The sequence below is a fragment of the Balaenoptera physalus genome, assembly GCF_965194825.1.
Source record: "Balaenoptera physalus genome assembly, contig: HAP1_SCAFFOLD_1864, whole genome shotgun sequence".
Lineage (NCBI taxonomy): Eukaryota > Metazoa > Chordata > Mammalia > Artiodactyla > Balaenopteridae > Balaenoptera > Balaenoptera physalus.
Window position 1 is genome coordinate 23,070 of NW_028124939.1, and position 25,101 is coordinate 48,170.

The 25,101-nt window shown below is 36.8% G+C and overlaps 1 long non-coding RNA gene across 3 annotated transcripts in view; it reads left to right on the top strand.

The window, feature by feature from the left end:
• Positions 1–11,845: 11,845 nt before the first annotated feature.
• The window catches only part of LOC309654070, a 60,154-nt gene continuing 46,898 nt past the window's right edge, over positions 11,846–25,101 (top strand). For 2 of the 3 annotated variants that reach the window (XR_014259797.1, XR_014259798.1), the window contains exon 1: positions 11,846–12,125. This is a non-coding gene — a long non-coding RNA (uncharacterized lncRNA). Of the gene's footprint in view, positions 12,126–12,738; positions 12,774–25,101 lie in introns of all 3 variants that reach the window. The other variant, XR_014259799.1, reaches the window with a different exon arrangement.

Consider the following 25,101-nt stretch of genomic DNA (forward strand, 5'->3'; position numbering starts at 1 on the left):
TAACTATATCAGGTCAGGCACTGTGCTATACAATGAAATTATTATGGTAAATATAAGGTACATTGTGTGCTTCCTCTTAAAGCTTGTAGACTATGGAAAAGAGATAGAAATAAAAATGTCAAAACCATTATTATAGAATGGGAAGTACGGGGTGTTATTCCCTGGGCCCCTAATTAAGAGTCAGGGAGCTTGATTTATTCAAGTATAGTGGAATATTTAGAAGACAGGAAGAAGTATTCCTGTATCAATTGGTAGAGCAGTCACTAGTATTTTTGTGTCTAGGAGAAAATGCAAACTATCTTTTGGATTACCATTCTTTTTCAGACTTTTCCATGGCCTGGCCCCTTCTCAGTGATGCTGACTGAAAGGGATTAGGGATCTTTTTGCCCCAGAAAAAGTTACAACAGTGGTGGCAATAGCCAGAACAGATAGTGTTGCATCCTGTTGCAGATACTCCTTGAGAGGAGGGGATGATGTTATCACAGATTATGAACCTGGTATCTTCTCTTTGGACGAAAAACATGATTAGAACCTCTTTCTAGATTGTCCAGAATGAAGTCCACTCACATTAAAGGCTCCAAAGACCTCAGAGGGGAACTCACGAGGAAGCAAGAGGGCATCTTTATTTGAGATCCAGAAATATCTCCAGGACCTGTTGGTTTGTCTAGATTATTCCTCTGTGGCTATGTTTTGAGTCTTTGCAGCACCAGCCACCCAGGCACAGTGGCAGACCCCCAAAACAGAGACTGGATGTGACTGTGCATAAGAGTTCTAGCCTTGGACAATAAGCGTGAGCCTTTGTGGGACCCTAGAGAATCTTTCCAGGAATATGACTCACTGGATGAATCATCAAAATAGAGACCAAGATTCACTAGAGTGTGCTAGACATTTTTTTTCCAGTTAAGGTTTATTGGAACTCTGTGGTCTAATTTACAATGCTCCAATCTTCCAGCAGTCAAGGAAAATTTTTGCAACTGATATTTTTGTAATTTGGAGCTTCCGGCAAAGGGAGGCAGCTTCCATCCAGACGTGCCCCTTGGGGTTTTGGACTCCCTGGGGTTTTAATGACCCTGACATAACTAGTAGGTACGTTGCTTTTATTTTTTGTTTTGTCCCTGTTGTTTTGGTTGTTGTTTTGTTTTGAAGACAAGGTGTTAGAAACCACAAACACTTTTTTGTTTAATTTTTGTTGAAAGAGGGTAAGATTTAACTGGGTTGGAGATATACACTATCCATTGGGGTGGGAAAAATTACTTTAAAGTTTTTTAATATAATATATATAGATATATATATGTATAGATATATAGACACATACATACTACTGTATTTGAGGGAGATCTGATTATTGTTATAGTAACCTCTAAATACCTGATCAAGTATTTCAAAATGATTTGCTCAGTGGTCTGTTTAAAATTGTAATTTGAGTTTTTCTTTATAATGAAAATTCCCTGTAAATATTTCCCCTATGTCTGTATTTAGAAAGTGTTATTTTTGAAAATTAATTATACACGAGTAGACCTGTATGTTTATGTTACCTGAAAGATTGATTATAGTAGGTCTATCTATACATTAGACTAAGCATTGAGGGGATGAATATCCTTGTCTGAAGTTTCCAAATCACATCAAAGAAATAGAGCAAAAAATATATATGTAATTAACAATGATACAAAAATATTGGTCACTTTTTACATTTCATAAAGAATCATGGCTACAGATGATTTTAAAGTATTATTACTATTTTTAATTTCAGGCAGTTTTTTTTTTATTGGAGTATAGTTAATTTACAATGTTGTGTGAGTTACAAGTGTAGCAAAGTAACATTTTTTTTGTAATACAGTTTATTACAAAATATTGAGTATCGTTCTTTGTACTATACATAGGTCCTTGTTGTTTATCTATCTTATATATAGTAGTATGTATATGTTACTCCCAACTTCATAATTTATTCCTCCCCCCCACATTTCCCCTTTGGTAACCATAAGTTTGTTTTCCCCTTTGGTAACCATAAGTTTGTTTTCTTTATCTGTGAGTTGGTTTCTGTTTGGTAAATAAGTTCATGTGTATCATTTTTTCTTTTTTAGTTCCACACTCTAGTAATATCATATGGTATTTGTCTTTCTCTGTCTGACTTAACTTCACTTAGTATGATTAACTCTAGTTCCATCCATGTTGCTGAAAATGGCATTATTTCATCTTTTTTATGTCTGAGTAGTGTTCCGTTTTATATATATATATATATATACATATATACATATATATATATATATATATATATATATAAATATATATATACACATATATATATATACCACATCTTCTTTGTCCATTCATCTGTCGATAGATATTCAGGCTGCTTCCATGTCCTGGCTATTGTAAATAGTGCTGCAGTGAACACTGGGGTGCATGCATCTTTTTGAATTATGGTTTTCTCTAGATATGTGTTCAGAAGTGGGATTGCTGGATCATATGGTAGTTCTATTTTTAGTTGTTTAAGGAACCTCCATACTGTTCTGCATAGTGGCTGTACCATTTTACATTCCCACCAACCGTGTAAGAGGGTTCCCTTTTCTCCACGCCCTCTCCAGCATTTATTGTTTGTAGACCTTTTGATTATGGCCATTCTCACTGGTGCGAGGTGGTTCCTCATTGTAGTTTTGATTTACCTTTCTCTAATAATGAGCGATTTGAGCATCCTTTCATGTGCCTGTTGGCCATCTCTATGTCTTCTTGGGAGAAATGTCTATTTAGATCTCCTGCAATTTTTTTCATTGAGTTTTTCTTTTTATATTGAGCTGTGTGAGCTGTTTGTATATTTTAGAGTTTAATCCCTCATGGGTTACATCGTTTGCAAATATTTTCTCCCATTCTGTAGGCTCTTTTCGTTTTGTTTATGGTTTCCTTTGCTGCGCAAAAGATTTTCAGTTTAACTAAGTCCCATTTGTTAATTTTTGTTTCCATTTTCATTGCTCTAGGAGGTGGTTCCAAAAAGATTTTGCTACAATTTATGTCAAAGTGTCTTCTGCCTATGTTTTCCTCTAGGAGTTTTATAGTATCCACTCTTACATTTAGGTCTTTAACTCATTTTAAGATTATTTTTGCGTATGATGTTAAAGAATGTTCAATTTCATTCTTTTACATGTAGCTGTCCAGTTTTCCCAGCACCAGTTATTGAAGAGGCTGTCTTTTCTCTACTGCGTATTCTTGCCTTTGTTGTCATAGATTAATTGACCATAGGTGGTTGGGTCTACTTCGGGGCTCTCTTTCCTGTTCCATTGATCTATATTTCTGTTTTGTGCCAGTACCATGTTGTTTTCATGACTGTAACTTTGTAGTATGGTCTGAAGTCAGGAAGTCTGTTACCTCCAGCTCCGTTTTTCTTTCTTAAAGTTGGTGTGGCTAATAGGGGTCTTTGTGTTTTCATACAAATTAAAAAATTTTTTGTTCTAGTTGTGTGAAAAATGCCATTGGTCATTTGATAGGGATTGCGTCGAATCTGTGGATTGTCTTGGGTTATATGATCATTTTAACAATATTGATTCTTCCAGTCCAAGAACATGGTATATCATCCAACTGTTTGTGTCATGTTTAATTTCTTTAATCAGCATCTTATGGTGTTCAGAGTACAGTTCTTTTGTCTCCTTAGGTAAGTTTGTTCTTAGGTATTTTATTTCTTTTGATGTGATGGTAAATAGGATTGTTTCCTTAATTTTTCTTTCTGATCTTTTGTTGGCTTTAAGTGGGCTTTAAGGCTTCAGTTCCCCCCTATACTCCTGGTCCAACCACACACCTGGGGGGGCCTTCAGGCAGATTTTTTTAAAGCTATTTGAATGTATATTCAAGGGCAGCAACAAATCTCTCATCCTTGGATTTAATACATCTTTTTATTGCATTATAGATGAATTTACTTTACAAGATAGTTACTTACCTTTGCTCTGATAGATTCACCAGTTCTTTTATAATAAGTTTGGTTCAGCTCAGCATCTAAATTCTACAAAATTAGTCTTGCTCATTTCCATTTAGATGAGCGCCTGATTAAAGTACAATGGCACTCTGACTTCTTAATATAAACCTTTACATTTTTTTATAGGAAAGTTTTACACAGTTTAACACAATAAAATTTGATGCCATTCAAGCACTATATATTTGTCTTAGTTCATGTTTTCATTATGATGTGCTTGAGTTCTAAGGTTTGTGTAAGTGTATAAAGATTTCTAGTAACATTTTCCCCAGAATAGTATTTTAATTTTTATAAGGAACTTGAAAATTAATAGTTAGTATATGAGGAGAAACGTGTGAAGAATAAAGAGGTGAATAAAGATGAAAAATTAAAAATTGAGGATAATAATGAGGATGTGAACTAAAACACTGGCTGCATTGTCTTCTATGAATAATTTTCCAGACTTTACTGAGTATATCCATGTTTTCTCATTCTTCTCAAACATTGGAAGGGCTTTCTTTCTTTTAAATCTCTCAGTAATTATTCTTGTTATCCTCTACTAGTGACTTATGAAAGAAATTTCTCCTGCCGTTACTTGATTTTCTCTGTTTCCTTAATCTCTTCCTGTGTATTGGATCATCACATCAACATTCAAATATGCTCTAGAATCTCTTACCTCAAATAGAAAAAAAAAAAAAAAAGACAGTAAAAATATTAGTTAGATCTCTGAAATAAATGTCTGGTCCAGAAAATAACTTAATGATATGAATTCTGGCACAGACATCACCTTCTTAAGTCCAGAGAAATGTCTTTCTTTTATTTTTTCCTCCTCTAACACATTACTGTGCATTGTCTTATTGGAACAAGCTACTAAATCTCTCCAACCCTTCAACGTGTCATTGAATTCATATTCTGCAACTTCCTGTCCCAATAATGTTAATCTCACCATTTCTTTTATCCCTTGTTTGATTATCTAGAAAGTAAAGATAATATCTGTAGCAGACATAAGTGGTTGCCTACCTCACTTTCAATCTCCCTACTTGGTTATTTTGTTCATGTTTTTAATTCTCTCCCATAGGACTCACTGTTAAATCCTGCGTACTCTAAGCTGATCATTAAAATCTTATTCTCTTTGCCAGTGATAGATCTAGGGATGATTACGAAACTTTGATCCTACCCTAAAGATAAAAAATATATTTTAATCATGGTTAAATTTGTATTCATCTTCATTTACATTTGGAGAAGTCTGCTGGAAAGAGTCTGGGGAAAGTTTCCCCTTTAAAAAAGAAAACTCACACAAGAAGAGTTACCCACATTTTCTACTACACGTTCTCATGCTTACACACAGAGTCATAACCATTTTACTCTCATGAAGGGAGGAAGGCTGAGAACAAAGGTGCTGAGGAGGGCAGGTCAGAAAATAACGAAAAGAGCTGGTTTCTTGATGACATCATTCAGCCACTGAATTAAACAACCCTGGGGGTGCCTGACCTTTAGAGTCTTTGCTATATGAGGTAATAAATTTTTCTTACTGAATTGGGATTTTCTATTTTTTTCAGGCAAAAGAATCTTATATAGTGTAGTACTTACCCACAAGTCTGGTGAGATGATTTAATAAGTTAATTCACATATACCACATAGCAGAGAGCTTGGGACATAAAATACTTAAAAATGGAAATTATTACAATTGAATTTTCCCCTCTTCCTCTCCTTCTTCTCCTTCTTCTTCTCATAGTATTAGTATTAGTAATAATTAGTACTGTTTTATTTTACGATTTCATGCGGTCTAAGTAAATTTAATTTCCCCAATAGCAGTACCATGCATCTTTATGAAAGAAAACAAGAAACACTATCAAGCAATTAGATAAACACATAACATTTTCTGTAGTTTAAGAATCATCTTTTGGCTTACAAGATTTTCAAATGTAGGGGATTTTAAATGCCTCCTCCGTTCTTCATTACCTGCTGAGTTATCCATGACCTAAATATATGCCTCATCCTTATATTTTTACCATTAGACTCATATGCCTCCTTCAGGGGTGATGCATTCTACTCAATAATGACAGATAATGATATAAAATTTAAGCAAATAGTAATGTTATAAATGGACCTTAATCATTTCAAATCTTATGTTTCTCACTCAGAAAGGACCAAGCTTTCCAAAATAGTAGTGGACCAGATGGAAGAAATGTAATATTCAAAGGCAAATCTATATACGTTACTTCAGATATATCAAGTAAAGGTAAAAATGGATATTTGTTTCTGAAGAGAGATGAAACACCTTGCTAATTTTCATTAAGTACTTAGTCTTAATGAATTTCACTTAAATCATACGTAATTTTTAAATAGATCTTTATTGGAGTATAGTTGCTTCACAATGCTGTGTTAGTTTCTGCTGTACAACAAAGTGAATCAGCCATATGCATACACATGTCCCCATATCCCTCTTGAGCCTCCCTCCCATCCTCCCTATCCCACCCCTCTAGGTCATCGCAAAGCACCGAGCTGATCTCCCTGTGCTGTGCTGCTTCTTCCCACTAGCAAACTGTTTTACATTTGGTAGTGTATGTATGTCAATGCTACTCTCAGTTCGCCCCAGCTTTCCCTTCCACCCCAATATCCTCAAGTCCATTCTCTATGTCTACATCTTTATTCCTGCCCTGCCACTAGGTTCATCAGTACCATTTTTTTTTTTTTTAGATTGCATATATGGAATCTATTCCATATATGCGTTAGCATACGTATTTGTTTTTCTTTTTCTGACTTACTTCACTCTGTATGACAGACTCTAGGTCCATCCACCTCACTACAAATAACTCAGTTTCGTTTCTTTTTATGACTGAGTAATACTCCATTGTCTATAGGTGCCACATCTTCTTTATCCATCTAGGTTAGTTCTATGTCCTGGTTATTGTAAATAGTGCTGCAGTGAACACTGTGGTACATGTCTCTTTTTTGAATTATGCTTTTCTCAGGGTATATGCCCAGTAGTGGGATTGCTGGGTCATATGGTAGTTCTATTTTTAGTTTTTTAAGGAACCTCCACACTGTTCTCCATAGTTGTATCAACTTACATTCCCACCAACAGTGCAGGAGGGTTCCCTTTTCACCACACCCTTTCCAGCATTTATTGTTTCTCGATTTTTTGATAATGGCCATTCTGACCGGTGTGAGGTATCACCTCACTGTAGTTTTGACTTGCATTTCTCTAATAATTAGTGATGTTGAGCATCTTTTCGTGTGCCTCTTGGCCATCTGTATGTCTTCTGGGACCTAATTAAACTTAAAAGCTTTTGCACAGCAAAGGAAACCATAAATAAGATGAAAAGACAACCCTCAGAATGGGAGAAAATATTTGCCAATGAAACAATAGATAAAGGATCAATCTCCTAAATATACAAACAGCTCGTGCAGCTCAATATCAAAAAAAACAAACAATCCAATTAAAAAATGGGCGGAAGACGTAAATAGACATTTCACCAAAGACATAAGTAATTTTTTGATCGACTTGAATGCCAGCTTTATATTCAGAGTGGTCAAGTTCAAATAATTTTTGGGAGAACTGAGCACACATGCAACAAAATGTGAGGACATTAATCGAAATTTAAGGACTATAAACTTTCCAAATAACTCTAACATAAAATCAGTGAAAAAATTTAAGCAATATATAATACTGACATAACTGTTGCTTCAGTCTTCTTGTAAATTAAATAGAAATAACACCGATAAGTAAATTTTCTTATATGGGTTTAATAAAAAATGGTTCTTGAAAACTAAAAAAGAGAAAAATTAAGTACATAATTACATTGGAGTCAAAGTACATTTTATTGTTGTTGTTGTGATAACAGTTGCTAATTTTCAACAATACAGGAATTGTTGCCTAACTATAGTTTTCTTTGTTCCAAATAGATTTTTCAAAGTAAAAATATGACATAAATTTTGCCCATAAGATGATTAGACAAAACTGGCATTGGGATGGAAAGTCATGTGTTTCAAGACCCTTCACACCAAGAGATATTTAGGCATTATTACTTAGATTAATTGAGCTTTTATTAAAGCTAATTTTCTAGTATTCACACTTCAAAATACAGATGGAAATAAAATATATAGTTCTCAGTTTGGCAGGAGTGTACTATACAATTTATAATAAAGTTGATTTATATTAATTGCTAGAAAATTTATGGGCAACAGATTTATTTTAATGGAGTCATTTATGGTCCTAATTTGTTTTATTGATATTAGGATCCGGACATCTTGCTGTTTTAAAAAGATACTCAAGCACAGGGAGATCAGCTCCGTGCTTTGTGACCACCTAGAGGGGTGGGATAGGGACGGGGGAAGGGAGAGGCAAGAGGGAGGGCATCTGGGGCTATATGTATATGTATAGCTGATTCACGTTGATATACAGCAGAAACTAACACAACACTGTAAAGGAATTATACTCCAATAAAGATGTTAAAAAAAAAAAGTTAACAAACAGCAAATTAAAAATGGATGATTTTTTTAATCCATTTACAATTAATTAAATAGTACATTTTGTTTTCTTTTCTTTTTTCTCCTTATGATTGTTGTTTTTCATTGTCGCCCCTATGTCCTTATGCTAATAAATAAAGTTGGTTTCTGCTAAATACAGTATTGAAAATCAAGAAGGAAATACACTATTCTCTTATTCTCCTTTAATTTGAAAATATGTGTATTGGCACCACTATACTGCTTTCAGTTAACGTTAATTTGTGTGTACTTTACATTTTTTTATCAGTCTTGCTAAGGGTTTCTCTTAGTTTCCTGTTGCTGCTGTACCAAATTAACACAATCTTAGTGACTTAAAACACCACAAATTGATTATTTTACAGTTCTGGAGATCACAGTTCAAAATAGGTCTAGCTAAGCTACAGTTAAAATGTTTACAGGACCCCATTCCTTCTGCACATTCTGGGAATCCAGTTTCTTGCCTTTCTCAGCTTCTAGAGGCTCTCCCCAATCCTCAGCTACTGGCCCCCTTCCATACTTACAGCCTGAAATGAAATCATTCTCACTTTGCTTCCACTGTCACATCTCCTTTTCTGACTCCGACACTTCTGCTTCCCTCGTCTACTCTTTTTCAAAATAAGGACCTTTGTGATTACACTGGCTCACCAGGGTAATTCAGGAAACGCTATGGAGATCCTGACTTAACTGCATCTGCAATGTCTCTTTGCCATGTAAGGGAACATATTCCCAGGTTCTGGGAAATAACACTTATACAACTTGGGAGGGGGTATTATTCTACTACTACAGAGTTTATCAATTTTATTAAACTTTCAAAGATTAACGCTTATGGCTTTGTTATTTTTCTCTATTTTATATCTTTGATCTTTGTTCTCATCATTCTACTTTTTATCCTTCTTCTTCCTCTGGGTTTTAAATTTCCCCTTTTCCTTTTTAGAATCTTGAGATGGAGGCTTAGCTGATTGATTTTGTAAACTTTCATATTTAAATGATAAAGTATAGCCAAAGACTGTTTTGCCTCAATCATATAAGTTTTGATAAGGTACATTTCTATTTCCATACTGTCAATAATATATTTTAAATTCCCATTGCATTTTTTTAAACAAGTGTTCATTTAGACACGTACTGCTAATTCTCAAACACATAAGATTATCTCATTATTCTTCGCGAAAGCATTTATTCATTTATGTATGTTCACAGAACATATGATCCTTTGTGACTTATTGAGACTTGTTTTATAGCCCCAAAGACTATGTATTTTAGCTGCCAGATGTAGTATTCTATAAATTTCTGTTAGGTAAGTTAGATAATAATATAGTTTAAAACTTTTATATCTAGAAGAGATACAGCAGAGGAGAAGGGGTTGAGAGGTGGGCAAAATGGGTAAAAGGGATCGACTCTGTGGTGATGGATGATAACTACACTTTTGATGATGATCCCGTTGTGTATTGAATTACAGTGTTGCACACCGGAAACTTTTATAATGGTATACATCAATTTTACTTCAATAAAAAATAAAGCTTTTATAGCATTACTGATTGTTTTGTTTTTAATTATGCGAAAATCCTATTTGAAATAGCTGTGGTTCATTGTATATTTTTCTGTAACTCCTGTTAATTCTGTCAGTGTTTTAAATGTATGTTGCTTTGTGTTATTACTGGTTATTTTCTAAATTCAGCTTTTTAATCTTTACCTTTTCAAAGTGACTTAAATTATGCCAATTAGCCATTATTGTAAGTAAAATACCATGTATTGTTGTTTTGTCCTTTGTACTTTAGTTGTCACTCATTCTCCTTCTATTATGTGTTATGTATGCACAGTGTAGTTTTTTCTTTAAAGAGTTAGTAACTATTTAATATATTTTATAAATATTATTTTATAGTTAAATTCACAATTTCCCTTTCCGGTGCTCTTCGTTTCTTCCTGCAGATACGTACATCAGTAAATTTGTGCTCATTTTTGTTTGTTTGTTTTGGTTTGGTTTGGTTTTCTTTGTCTTATCTGAAGAGCTATCAACAGTATTCCTTGCAGTCTGGTTCAGCTAGCAACAAATTCTGCCTGTTCTTGTTTATTTGAAAATTTCATTATTTAACCTTAATTTTGGGACAAAATTATTAGTAGAGATAAAGTTTGGGGGTTACACATTTTTCCTATAATTTCATTAAATATATGATTTTATTATCTCTGGCTTCACTTGTTTCTGATGATGTTAGCTCTCATTCTTCTTATTGTTGTGCCAGAATATAATGTATCTTTTTATTTTCTGGTTAAATATTATTTTCATTTATGATGTTTGACTATGATGTGACTTTCTTTGAATGTATTCTATTTGTGTCTTGCAGAATTTTTTAAAAATAAGTTTTTGTTTTTAGAAAACATTTTAGATTTATAGAAAAATTGAAAGGGTAATACAGACAGTTCCCATATACCCAGCCCCGAGTTACATTCTGCACCCATCCTGGATTCCCCTGACCTCTTAAATGATTTTTTAAAATTTGTTTATATTAATATTTACTATTTGAGCTGTAAAGCTCTATGGAATTTTACAAATGCTTAGTGTCATGTATCTGCAATGAAAGTATACAGCATTGTTTTGAAACTCTGAACATATTCCCTGTGTTTCATCATCATTTCTAGCCCTTCTTTAATCTACTGGCCATTACTGATTTACCATGCCTATAGGTTCTGTCATTTCCAGATGTCATATAAGTGGAATAATTCAGTATGTAGACTTTTGCTACTGGCTTCTTTCATTTTACCCTATACATTTAATATTCATCCATATCCTTTCATGGCATTTTAGTTCATTTATTTTTCTTCATTGAAGAATATTGCACTGTTTGAATGTACCACACTTTGTTTATCCATTCATCTATTTCTCTCTTGATTGTCTTTGTCCCTTGTGAAATACCAGTTGACTGCATTTCTGTGCCTCTCCTTCTGGGCTGTTTCTATGGTTTAATTGATCTATGTGTCTACTCTTGAGCCAATATCATGCTCTCTTGATTACTGTAGCTTTATAGTAATTCTTGAAATCAGGAATTGTTAGCACTACAGCTATGCTGTTAATCTTCTATTATTGTTTTGGCTGTTTTAGGTCTTTCTCCTTTCCACATTAACTTGATATTAGTGTGTCAATATCAAGAAAAGAGCTCACTGGAATTTTGATTGGAATTGCATGGAATATATAGATACAGTTAAGAAGAATAAACATCTTAATAATATTGATTTTTCCAGTCAGTATACACAGAATAACTCTTGATTTATTTAATCTTTGGTTTCTTTTATCAGCATTTTATAGTTTTGCACATATAGTTCCTATACATATTTTGTTAGATTTATATTTAAGTACTTCATTTTTATGGTACAATATACATGGTATGTTTTTTTTTTGTTTTTAATATTAACTAGAAATTTATTTTATTTATTTTTGGCTGTGGTGGGTTTTTGTTTCTGTGCGAGGGCTTTCTCTAGTTGCGGCAAGCGGGGGCCACTCTTCATCGCGGTGCGCGGGCCTCTCACTGTCGCGGCCTCTCTTGTTGCAGGGCACAGGCTCCAGACGCGCAGGCTCAGTAGTTGTGGCTCACGGGCCCAGTTGCTCCGCGGCACGCGGGATCTTCCCAGACCAGGGCTCGAACCCGTGTCCCCTGCATTGGCAGGCAGATTCTCAACCACTGCACCACCAGGGAAGCCCAACATGGTATGTTTTAATTTCAAATTTCATTGACGTATTAAATGTATGTGTGTTTATATTTATATGTACGGTATATATACAAAATACATATATATGTATGTATAGCATATACACAAAAATATATACTAAACCATGAATCCTGTGACCTTGTTATGGTCCTTTATTATTTCCATAATTTTCCAAAATTATATTTTTCTGCAGAGACAGTCATGTCATCTGCAAGTATAGACAGCTTTATGTAATCCTTTCCAAGCCAAATACTTTCTCTTTTTTTTTTTTTTTTCTTGTTTTAAAGTACTAGCTAAAAATCTCAGTAAAACGGAGAGTAGGAAGAGTAAAAGAGAATATCTTTCCTTTTTTCTGGATTTTAGTGAGAAAGTTTTCAACTTCTTAACATGATATATAAATATTTTTATGTCACGTAATGCTTGTGTCTGGTTTTGGTATTATGGTAATGCTGACCTCATAGAATGAGTTTCCTCAGCTTCTGTTTTCTGGAAGAGATTGTGGTAATTGGCACCCTTTCTTTTGATTTGGTAAAATTCACCGGTGACTATCTGAACTGAAGGTTTCTTTTTTGGAAGGTTTTTGATTATTGATACAATTTTTTTTTTAATAGATATGGGCCTGATCAGATTACCTGTCTCTCCTTGTGTAAGTTTTAAGCATTTGTGTCTGTGAAGAAATCATTCTGTTTCATCTAAATTATAGAGTTCTGCTTGTTGTTCTTTACTGCCTTTTTAACATTCATGAAACAGGTCAGGATGACGTCTCTTTAATTTCTGATACTGGTAATTATTTTTTCTTTTCTTTTCTTTTTCTGTTAACCTGGCTAGAGGTTTATCAGTTTTGCTGGTCTTTTCAAAGAAGTTTTTGGTTTCATTGATTTTCTCTACTAAAGTTTTCAGTTTCAATAACTTATGCTCACATATGTATTATTTCTTTTTACTTTCTGTTTACACTAATATTAAATTGTTCTTCATTCTCTAGTTTCCTGAGGTGGAGCTCAGATTACTGATTATAGATCTTTCTTCTTTCTGAATATATGCACTTAATTTTCCTCTCAGCACTGCTTTCTCTGTATCTACAATTTTTTTAAAATTTTTAATTCTATATAATTGCTTTTTAAAATTCCTCTTGAGACTTTTCTCTGTGATCCACATGAGCTTGAGAAAAATGTATCTTTTATTGTTGTTGAGTGGAGTAGTCTATAAATGCCAATTATATTAGTTTGATTGCTATTACTGTCCAGGTCAAGTCTATCCTTACTGATTCTGTACCTACTTGATCTATCAGTTTTTGCTTCACATATATTGAAAGCTTGATGTCAGATTCCACAACTTTAGGAGTTTTATGTCTTTTTGGAGAATTGATACTTTTATTAATATGTAATGTCCCACCTTTTCCTTGGTATTTTTAATTAAAAAAAAAAATTTTTTTAACATCTTTATTGGAGTATAATTGCTCTACAATGTTGTGTTAGTTTCTGCTGTATAACAAAGTGAATCAGCTATATGTATACATATATCCCCGTATCTCCTCCCTCTTGCATCTCCCTCCCACCCTCCCTATCCCACCCCTCTAGGTGGTCACAAAGCACCGAGCTGATCTCCCTGTGCTATGCGGCTGCTTCCCACCAGCTATCTATTTTACATTTGGTAGTGTATGTATGTCCATGACACTCTCTCACTTCGTCTCAGCTTAACCCCACTGGAATGGTTTTGACCCAGAAAGAATGTCACCAATAAACAGTCTCACTATGAAACAAGATAGAGAACAACCCCTCAGGGAGCTGACTGTAAGGCTGGAGGCAAGGCCCCTCCTACACTTTTCTTCACTCCCACATGGAGCAAAAGACTCAGTTATGTGTTTATTCCAAATCTTGTAAAGCAGCACTGGCTGTAGGGGCTAACCCTGCCCTTTGTTTCCAGGTGTCCCAAGCTGATTCTTAAATCAGCTTTGTTGAAATTAATATGCCTACTCCAAAGTTTTTAGTTTAGTATTAACTTCATATGCCTTTCTTATTCCCTTTACATTTTTTGAATTATTGGAATTTATTTTTAGAATAGTTTTGAGCTTGCAGAAAAATTGAGCAGAATGTTCAGAGTTCCCATATACTCCCCCTCCCACTCCTTCCCTTGCCCTCATTATTAACATCTTGCCTTGGTGTGGTAAGCATGTTAAAATTGAACCTACATTGATACATTGTTATAAAATAAAGTCAGTTATTTTAAGGGCTCACATTCTTTGTGATCTACAGTTCTGTGGGTTTTGTCAAAGGCATGATGTTATGTACCCACCATTACCACCACATCATGTGGAATAGTTTTACTGCCCTAAAAATCCTGTCTGCTCTAGCTGTTCATCCTTCCCTCCTCCCCTCCCCAATCCCTGGCAGATTGTTCTTTTTTTCACTGTGAATGTGATAAATTCCAGATTTTCTCCAAATATATTATGGCAGATTATACTCCAACACGTGGAAGGGAAGTATTATCACAGTAGTTTTTTTTCAAATATAATCAGACTGGGTTTATGCCTCTCCTACAAAGATTGATCATAATAAAGTATATTGTCTCTAACACTTGTTCACCTGAGTTTGGATTGTATAAGAACTACTGAAATAGGCCACCAATCTTCCAACTCTTGTGCTAGAAAGAGCCTCTTTTTTTTTTTTTTTTTTTTTGTCGAAACCATACTAGCCTCTAATGAATTCAGCCAATTAAAGGAACTAAAGGTTTCTTTTCTCATTGTTCCTATGATCTATATACTCTGTGTGCCTACAAGATGCCAGTATTAAGAGTTCATTCCTTGCATATTCTCTGTCCATCACCACTGCCCTATGCTATGAGGAAGTGCTTCTTCTCCACCCCTCACTTGGGTTACAGAAGGATTAGTCTGTATAACCACTTACTCTAGGCTAAGTGAGGTCTTTGAGTGCCTCATAAGGCCTCTTTAGCCATAGTTCTTGATGCTCTGGACTTATTGGCATGTTCATAGGAGTTTTTGTGGAAATGTAGTTACCTGGAAGTGCTGAGGTGTCTGTTCGCTTGTTTGAAACTTGAGTAACGTAAACACCTTGTTCTTCTGCTTAATCCCCAAGGATTGACATGGGGATGGTTCAATTTCTCCCTTTAGTATATTCAGTAGACTAACGCAGCAATGTGCTGTGTTCTCCTTCAATAGTCCTTGTTGCTCCCATTTACTACCCACATGGTAAGAAAGCTGTCCTACATGTTTATCTCAAACTTACATGGAGAAATTTGAGAAGAGTCAATTAGTAGAACCATCCATAATGCCAACTACTAGTAAGGGTCTATAGAGGCAAACATAGATACATATATCCATATCTGTCTGTCTGTCTATCTATCTATCTATCTATATCTCCTCTGGAAATTTTTTTCCGTGATACATTAGTTGGTGGGAACGAATTTTTCATAGAATATGTAAAGGCCATTCTGTGTGTACATGTTTGTATATATTTCATAATTTTCCATGTATATGTAGATAGAAATCTACACACCAAAGTTCTACTTCATTTATGTAATTATTAAGGTTATTTTTATAATGAAATGTTAAGATTTCAAAGAATTTTTATCTCCTAATTTTCTCCCAAATATTAATTTAATTACATAGGGGAACATGTCATCTAAATTCCTAAATAGTTATATCAATATTGATGCTAAGTTTCAACGCTTTTTTCATCAAGTGTATATATTAATAAGATGTGTGAAATTTTTTAATTCTAGTGATAGCTTTAGGTATAGATTTTTTTTTGATTTCTATGTGTGTGGTGTGTTTTATTATATATTAGTCTCTTAAATCAAATAGAAAACAAAAAGTGGAGCTACAAACCAAAGTTACAACAGTATTAGCTTTTCTCATCGCCCATCTGTCTACTTTTGCCAGAGGTCTTTATTTCTTCATAAGGCTTTGAGCTACTGTGCAGGGTCCTTGACTCCAACCTGAAGAACTCCCTGTGGCAGGCGGGTCTGGTGGTTAAGAACTCTCTCAACTCTTGATTAACTGGGAATGTCTTGATTTCTCCCTCATTTTCGAAGGAAAGTTTTGCTAGATATAGGATTCTTGGTTGACGGTTTCTTTCCTTCAACACTTGAAGTACATTGAGCCATGCCATCTGGCCTCCGAGGCTCCTGATGAGAAATCTGCTCATGACCTTCCTGGCAAATCTTCTCTCAGCTTCATAGAACTTTCATAATGTACCTTATCGTGTCTTATGCAGCAGAACATTTTGTATAGTATCGTGAAGTCAGTTAAGTTGCAACATTATTTTGAGACCAGAATTTAAGGAAAAGGAATTGAATATTTCAAGTGTAGAGATTATGAGGTCTTTAAAATTATTACAGATTTTCAAACGAGAAATAAAAAGGCCACTGAAGTATCCTACAGATTTTAATTTATAACAAAGTGAATACCAATGTCTAATAACACACGTAAAGAAAAATTTCTTTGGGATCCTTTTTCCTAAGTGTAAAGGGGCCTTGAACTCAAGAAGTGAGAAAACCCCTGTGGTTTACCCCCAGCTGTGATGCGTCCATTTCTTGCTCTGACCTCAGAGTGCACCACTGTGATGTACTTCACAGAGCCCTGTAAAAGGGGCAGCTGGGCCCAGGTTTTTGGTCCTTAGAGCCCAGGAAGCTGCTTTTGGTGACCTGACGGCCTTGGACCTACAGTTAGCTTGTTTTTTCCTTGTTGCTGCCATTTTGTTGATTTGTTTTTCTCTTTTCTCTACTCTTTTTTATTTTTCTCATTTTTCTTTCTTCTTTGCCTTCTTCTCATTTTTCTCTCTTTATCATTTCTTTTAGTTTTAAATTTTTTCTTCTCCATTTTTTGGTGTTTCTTTTCCATTTCTTCTGCTTTCTTTTCTTCCTTTGTTCTTTTTCTCATTTGTATCTTAATTTTAGTTAGTATTGCTAGATTAGTACAGTTAGCATAGTCAGTACTGTTGGTATAGTTAGCATAGCTGGTGTAGTTAATACTTGATTAGCATAGTTAGTGTAGTTAGTGCTAGTTAGCGCCGTTGGTACAGTTAGCGTAGTTAGCGTTGTTAGTAGAGACAGCACACTTAGCACTGTTAGTACACTTAGCATTGTTAGTTAGCGTAGTTAGCGTTGCTAGGTAGTGCTGTCAGTCAGTGTAGTTAGCAGGTCACCACGATGCAGGGCCTCACAGCCAACTCTGCTGACAAGGAGGCTCATATTGATGGCTTTGAGATCCTCCGCACCATTGGTGAAGGCACCTTCGGTAAAGTGAAGTTGGCGCGACACATTCTGACCGGGACACAGGTGGCTCTCAAGGTGGTTAAGAAAAGGCGTCAGAGCGTCGCAAGTGTCCAGGCACTTTTCCGGGAAGTGTGCGGTATGAAGCTCCTGAATCACCCCAATATTGTAAAACTGCTGGGGGCGATTAACACAGAGGAGGCATTTATTCTGGTGATGGAGTACCTCAGTGGGGGGGACATGTACCACTATTTGAAGATCCATGGCCGTATGACAGAGGCGGAGGCCCGAGGCCCGTTCCGGCAGCTGCTCTCCGCCCTGCAGCACTGCCACCAGAGGGGCATCGTGCATCGGGACCTGAAGCCACTGAACCTCCTCTTTGATTCGAACATGAATATCAAACTTGCAGACTTTGGCCTCAGCAACAAGTGTGATGACTCTGGACAAATGGACACAATCTGCGGCACACCCCCTTACTGTGCCCCGGAAATCTTCCTGGGGCAGAGCTACAGCGGCCCTGCGGTGGACGTGTGGAGCCTGGGAGTAGTGCTCTACGCCATGGTAACTGGGTCCCGGCCCTTTGTGGGAAAAGACTTCCAGGAGCTGCGGAAGCAAGTCCTACAAGGGAAATACCACATCCCACCTTATCTGTCTTTGGAGATAAGGGATCTATTACAAAAAATGATTGCCCTCAACCCCAGTGACAGAGGCACCTTACCTGACCTCATGAGGCATGCTTGGTTAAACATGGGCCAGAAGGAGCCACTCCAGCCACCCTGTGAAGAGGACCTGAAGGTGACAACGGTGACGACTCCGGGCTTGACTTGCGACCAGATCCAGGATGCTGGAACAGGCAGTGTGAGCGCCGAGAAACCCCAGGTAGGGGCCTCCATCGTAACTGTGAGGCCCTTCTGTCGCGGGGACCTCAGCGGCAGTGAACTCGAGCCTTCTCCAAGCCCTGTGGTGTCCCCCCTGAAAAGCAGGTGGCTCTACCAGGGAGAAAACGTGCAGCTGCAGGAAGACCAGCAGGCGGGGCAGAAGACCGGTGAGTCTGCCTGTCCCCCACCCAGCCTGCAGTCGAGGACTGCCACCCCCAGCCCAGCCCCCCAGTGTGGCACTGGGACATCCCCCTCCACCAGCAGCAGGATTGGAGCCCCAGAGGGAACCAGCTGCCCCCCGGGTGTGTCCAACACTGGAGGGTCCTCCCACACTGGGCAGCCTGAGAGTGTGTCCTCATCCACTCCCTCTGGCCACAGCCAGAAAAAGCAAGGGGTGGCTAGGAGAATCTGGAACTTTGTTTTGAAACATCTTTGTTGCAAGCTGCCCAGCATGAGGCGTCATAATAAAGTGAGCCCATGTGAACCCCATGCATGACCGAGGCAGGAAGGTCAGGCCGCCGCGCTCCCTGGGGCCCGGTGCAGGGGAAGATGAGGGTGTTCTCTGCGCGGCCTTCAGAAGCATCGTATCCAAGACCCTGGCCAGCTCAGAGGATGGTCCGGAGCAGCCCGGGCGACCGAAAGTGAGGCCACCGTGGCTGCAGGTCTGCCCCTCAACCCCCACCTGGGTGAAACTTCAGAGACTGGACTGTCATTCCTGGGTCACGTCTCCCCTCCCCCACTCTTCTGTCTTCCGTGTTGGTGGGGGAGGGGGATAGTTCTTGTTCCAAGGACTCCTTGGTTCTTCCAATTCTAGTTAATAAACTTGATGCTCGGGCTTCCCTGGTGGCGCAGTGGTTGAGAATCTGCCCGCCAATGCAGGGGACACGGGTTCGAGCCCTGGTCTGGGAAGATCCCATGTGCCGCGGAGCAGCTGGGCCCGTGAGCCACAATTACTGAGCCTGTGCATCTGGAGCCTGTGCTCCGCAACAAGAGAGGCCGCGACAGTGAGAGGCCCGCGCACCGCGATGAAGAGTGGCCCCCGCTTGCCACAACTAGAGAAAGCCCTAGCACAGAAACTAAGACCCAACACAGCCATAAATAAAGAAATAAATAAATACTTTAAAACAAAAAAAACTTGATGCTCCAGAAAGACGTATCACACCCTGCTTTGCATCTGCTGTGATGTATAGTGCTCAAGGAGACACCTAGAAAGACAGAAGCTGAGAGATTGGGGTGTGGATGCAAAAATAGAGTTACTAGGAATGGGAGAAGTACAATTTAAACTCAATTACTGGGGCGCACACTTCCACTCCAGCACAACGCAGTGCTTTACATGTTTACATGGCCCCAAGGTATTATAGGACACATTCCCATTAGCTCTGTTGCTTCTGGGCCGTGCTCAGGAACTAGGTCAATACAGATGCTCCTGGGTGGGGATCCAGCGTCCACGTTGCTCAGTTCCATCCTTTTCCATAAGCCCGAGCTCACCCCCAGCCTCCTCCCCACAAACAGGTGGAGGTCGGCTCACGACTCTCACAATCCTCAGGTTCTTCCAACCTGCTTTCATCCTTGGGGAAAACCAGCCCGTCGTTGGCTTGTCTTTCCCAAAGTTATCATCCTCTTTATTTCTAATGTGGAACACCTACCTCTTTATTCAATTTCAGATTTTATAAAATACTGGAAAAGTCTTTGGCTTTAAGCTGCTTTTTTCTGCTTTCCTACAACAAATGTCCATTGAGAAAGAAAACAGAAAATCATTACCTAATTGAAATTGTAGGAGCAAATATATGTAGAAAAAATATATATACCTTAATACTGTCCCATTTGTATAGGTATTTCTGATCAGTGCCATTTGTATAGCTTCACTATTAATTGTCAATTCCTTTGGGGTAACCTGGAGTCCCTACTGAAATGCAAACATTCTCTGAGAAAACAGCACTGCTATTACCACTTAACTATGCTTTAAGGTAAATTAATTTGTCAGCTTTGTTGGTCTGGCCACTGACAGTCACTAGACTGCAGCTCGTTAAGATTGGTTATAAAATGTGTTTTGCTGGAGGGCGGGGGAGAGGAAGTTTCTGAGCCCAGTTGATATTCTCAGACGAATTCACAGTGTGGTCTTGGGGGCTGTTCCTGTCTCTGGAATAGAAGCGGCCAGAGAGTGAAGAATTACAAGAACATTTACTTCCTTCATTTCCTCTTTAGTTCTAAATACATCTCAATTTCCAAAAATAAAAGGCTATGTAATATATTTCCAGTTTTTCTTTATTAATAGGATCAGTAAATAATTAATAAAAGCAAATTAAAAGTGAACTTGTCACAAAGGGAACAATCCTTTGTCTGACATTAGTGAACAGCCTGGTTTTTAATATAAAATATTTTATAAAGGCAAATTATGCTGAGTTGCACTCAGGGTAATTAACTTTTCAGATGCAGTAGCTTTAAACTATTTATGTTGCTTGAAAATAATCACTTGTAAGCAATTTGTTTCAATTTTATAAACTAGGGCCAGTTATTATAGGTATTACAGAAGCAGTAATTGCTATTCAGCAGGGTGACGCTTTGCTCTGTCCTCTCAGCGACTCCTGGTTGGAGATACGGGGGCCCAGGACGACGGTAGGGAATTTGTAGCTGCTTTGCTTTTAACATCATTGTGTGAAGGCTGCAAGAGACTAGCTTATAAACTATGAGAGTCAGGCAAAGAGTTTGAACCTACACTATAAAATCCTGTAGTTCTACCCTCTTTACAATATCTGGCAAATCATTCATTTCACTAGGTTTATAGAGAGCCATTTAGTAAAATGAAATGGGTATCCTATGGGTAAAGATTTAATGTCTAGTGCAATCTAGGGCATTATAGTGCTACCTTCCAGCTCTTCTCTCCCAGTGTCTTATACTGGAGGTAGTGATGTGCACATATCTATTCATAGTTCCTCATTCCAATGAACTGTAAGGTCTTGAAATTGAAGGCATGACTTAGCAAAACTTTTTTCAAGGAGCAGGCACACAGCATATGAGTGCTGATTACATTTCATAATTAAATTCGTTTTTTTTCCTAATATAAACATTGAATTTCTCCTTAGCTGTCATACTAAGAAGACCTTGCAACTCACAAGATTTGACAAATAACTCACCTCTTTGATTACATGTTTATTTGCATATTACTTTTTACCTGATATGAGAAAGAACACAGCTAAATACAGTTGTACTGGGAGTTTTGTACACATGTGGAGGGATGAAAGAGAAAGGGTGTCGCTAACAATGGATTCTGACAGCAAGAGGGAGGCAGGAGGTCCTTAAGGACAATCCCTATTATTAGTTAGTGGTGGAGCTGAGGGGGGTCTGTATTCCAGTGATGTTTGTTTTTGTTCTGTTTTTATCCTCATAATTGTGTATCTGAGCAGCAACCCCCTGATTGGTTTTGTATTGGTTATTAATTATTTACTAATTACTAATTATTAATACAACCTCTGTATATATTTTGTAAAATTTATCTATATTTTATAAAACATATTTTATGTTATTTATTAGATAAAACTTTTTGTAATCTTGTAAAAAACATTAGCAAGGGTTAAAATGATCATCCAATTTTTTTTCTCTATAGTAAATATAACAGGGACTTTTGGAAGAAAGAACCATTTTAATGTGTGTAATCTTCCTAAACTGTATATGTGGGAATCCATATGAAAATGCCAGGCTGGCCAAACTTACTAGATACATAAATACATACTCGTTAAAATGTTGAATGATGGTTCAAAATCATGGCTCAGTTTGGAACCATGACTAGAAAGAGCTAGGAGAATGGCAGTTAGATAAATACTTAGTATTTCTAAAGGGATGTGGGACACAGTACCTCTTAAACATGGCATGCCCAAGAGTCACATGAAAAGGAATTGTAGTAAAGGGGTTTTGACTTTTCAGTTCTCATTCAAGATTATAAACCAACTCTGGAATCATATGTGAACCATACCTAATCCTTGCTTGTTGCTCAACCTATTGTGTCTCACTCTGAGAAGCAGATTTCAGAGGGACAAAGGGAAAGAAGTTTGCAACACTAGGCCTATGAATTAAGCCCTGCTTAGTTCTCCTCTTTGATTTTACTGTGTACTGATATAGTATACGTCAAAGCATTTTATATAATCTGCACACCAAATAATTCACACTGAAATGTAGTTATGGCACTAAAAATATCTTGCCAAAAGCCATTCTCCACAGAAGAGGAGTGAATGTGTGTTCCCAAACTTAACTTAAAGTGATAACCTTATAAAATCCTTTGAATATCGGATGTGACTGGTGTGTAAACTAGATAGTGTCCTATTCAAAGATGCTTCAGGGTGTTTCCTGAAATAGATGTACTTATTTGGATTGGCTGTATTTTCTGTCACTCCCTGTCTGAATTACAGGAAGCGCTTGATCGTTAGGTGACCTGATTTGACCCCAGTTCCTCTCCCACAACTTCTCTATATGGTAGCCAGAATTGTCATTAACAAACAGAAGTTCAGTCTTTCTAAATTAGCTCCCATTTCACTCTGAATATAAACCAAACTCTTCAAAATGACTTAAAAGCCCCACATGATTACCCCTCCCTTAGTTCTCAGACATCTCACATCACTGAGATGCAGCGGGAGCTCCGGTTCACCTTCTGCTTCTCCGGTGACACTAGCTTCATAGCTTTCTCCAAACATACCAGACAAGTTCCGCATTTAGGATTTTGCTCTGACTCTGAATGGGTCAATTTTCCCCAGATATCTTCATGGGTGAAGTCCCTCACTTCTTCAAATTTTTGGCTCAACTATCACCAAAAGGAGGTCTACCCATACCAGCCTAAGTAAAAGTATAATCCACCCCCAGGCCCCGCCTACAATTGAAAACCCTTTCCTTGTTCTTTCATTCCATAAGGCTCATTGCCTTTTAATGTAAAATATCATTTATGTGTCCATGTTTATCATTATCTGCTGCCCCATCGCTTCTAGAATATAAGCTCCACAAAGGCAGGCATCTTTGTTTGATTCACTAAAGTATCTTTGGAAAGTGAAATAAAACCTGGCTCATTGTGGGCCATCAATACATTTTTTTTTTTAAGTTGAATTAAGTGAAAAGGAGACAGGAACAAATCATGTTTTGGCCTACATGTAAATGATAGCATTAAATTGTCAATTGTCCTTGGAAACAATTGGAGAAAAGTTAGAAAATCTTTTTTTTCCCCCCTTTAAAAATCAGCAAATTGTATAGAATTGAGAATTTACCTTGGAGCAATTTAGAATCCATGTGTTGTTTGAATTTTGACTAAGCAATGTCTTTAAGTTCACCAAATTAATCAAGCAAACAAACCTGAGTCTAAATGCAGACTTCCTTACGAAGTAGATATTAAATGATCTTACAAGTATAGGAGGGAACTGCTCCCAGGAGTGGGGTTGACCGGTGTCAGAAGCTAATAAAGGTTTGAATATTAAAATAAATAGAATTAAATTAAATTCAGCATTAATGATCATGAACAATGAAGTAAGTTTCCAATGCTATATATCAGAAAGACCTTCATGAGAAAAAATGTCATTTGATTAGTTTCAATAAGCTTTATTATGCTCAACAAATCAAGGGATGATCTACTTAATTTTTCATATTAAAAGTTTGTAATTTTCATCTAGTTTAATGTTCACAGGCTTTCAGAATTTTTGTTCACTTGATATTTTTTAATTAAATCCTTAGGTTGTGAAGTTTTTCCCTTAAAGTAAAATCTTCCTTGCATTTTACAAATAAAAGTTACCTGTTGCAATATTCAAATAACATATATTATGCCTCTGCTCCATCAGCATATTGACAGATTTGCTGCTGAGACATAATGTGTTGTTCTCTTGGTTAAGTCTTAAACTATACTGAGTATTACATATGAAAAACTGCAAGTAGTGATTTGATAGAATGTCCTCACCTTCTTTTTCCTGTCCTTTATGTTTCATTATGAGGAATTGAAATATAACCCTAAGCAAGACCCCGTTGCAAAATCATTCCTTTCCCTTTTGAGTAATGATTTTCTGGTAGTGAAAATGTGAAATAATGAAAAGGTTAGAATATGCTTTAATTCATTCTTGCAAAGGTTATGATTACATCATTATTTGGGTCAAAATCAAATCATTGCTTCCATTCTTCATATGTTAGACAGATTAGTGTCAGATAAGTACAGCATAGTATTTGTGTCAACACTTAAGGATAATATGTTATTGTAAACCTTTATTAATCTTAATGACTTTCAAATGTACCTCGTGCTTGAATATTTATTTCTTTAAATGTCAACTCACCTTTTAAGCTATTGCTCATGTAAAACAAAAAGCAATCTACCTAGACTCAGGAAATGTTTCTCATGTGGCTGTTTAAACATAGCAACCAGGATGTAAAGAGTTTGAAAATCAATTACATGCTTTCAGAATCTAATCAGCAACACTTGATTGGAAGTATCAACCCACAAGTACGGAAAAAGGAAATCGCTTCAATAAACGTCACTGATATTTCCTAGCATTTTGTACTTCGGTACCAACAGGAAACTAAGAAATGTTGCTAGGATGTTAGCGTCAAATGTTTCAGCCTTCATGACCATTCATTTTAAATATATTTAATTCATTCAAACAAGTAAGGATTAGCGTCATAGTAAACTGTCACCAGTCTATGAATAAGCAAGTACACCTATGTCTCTTACCCCCCTGGGACAATTACACCCTCTACATGGGTCTGTATTATTATCTCTGAAACTTTCCAGTTGCATTACTGTCACCCATGTGCTTGAAAATCCAGGTTTACTGTCAAACCATAATAATACAAAGAGATTTAATCTTTTGAACTGTAAAATATATTAAATCTAATAATAGGCATGAAGAA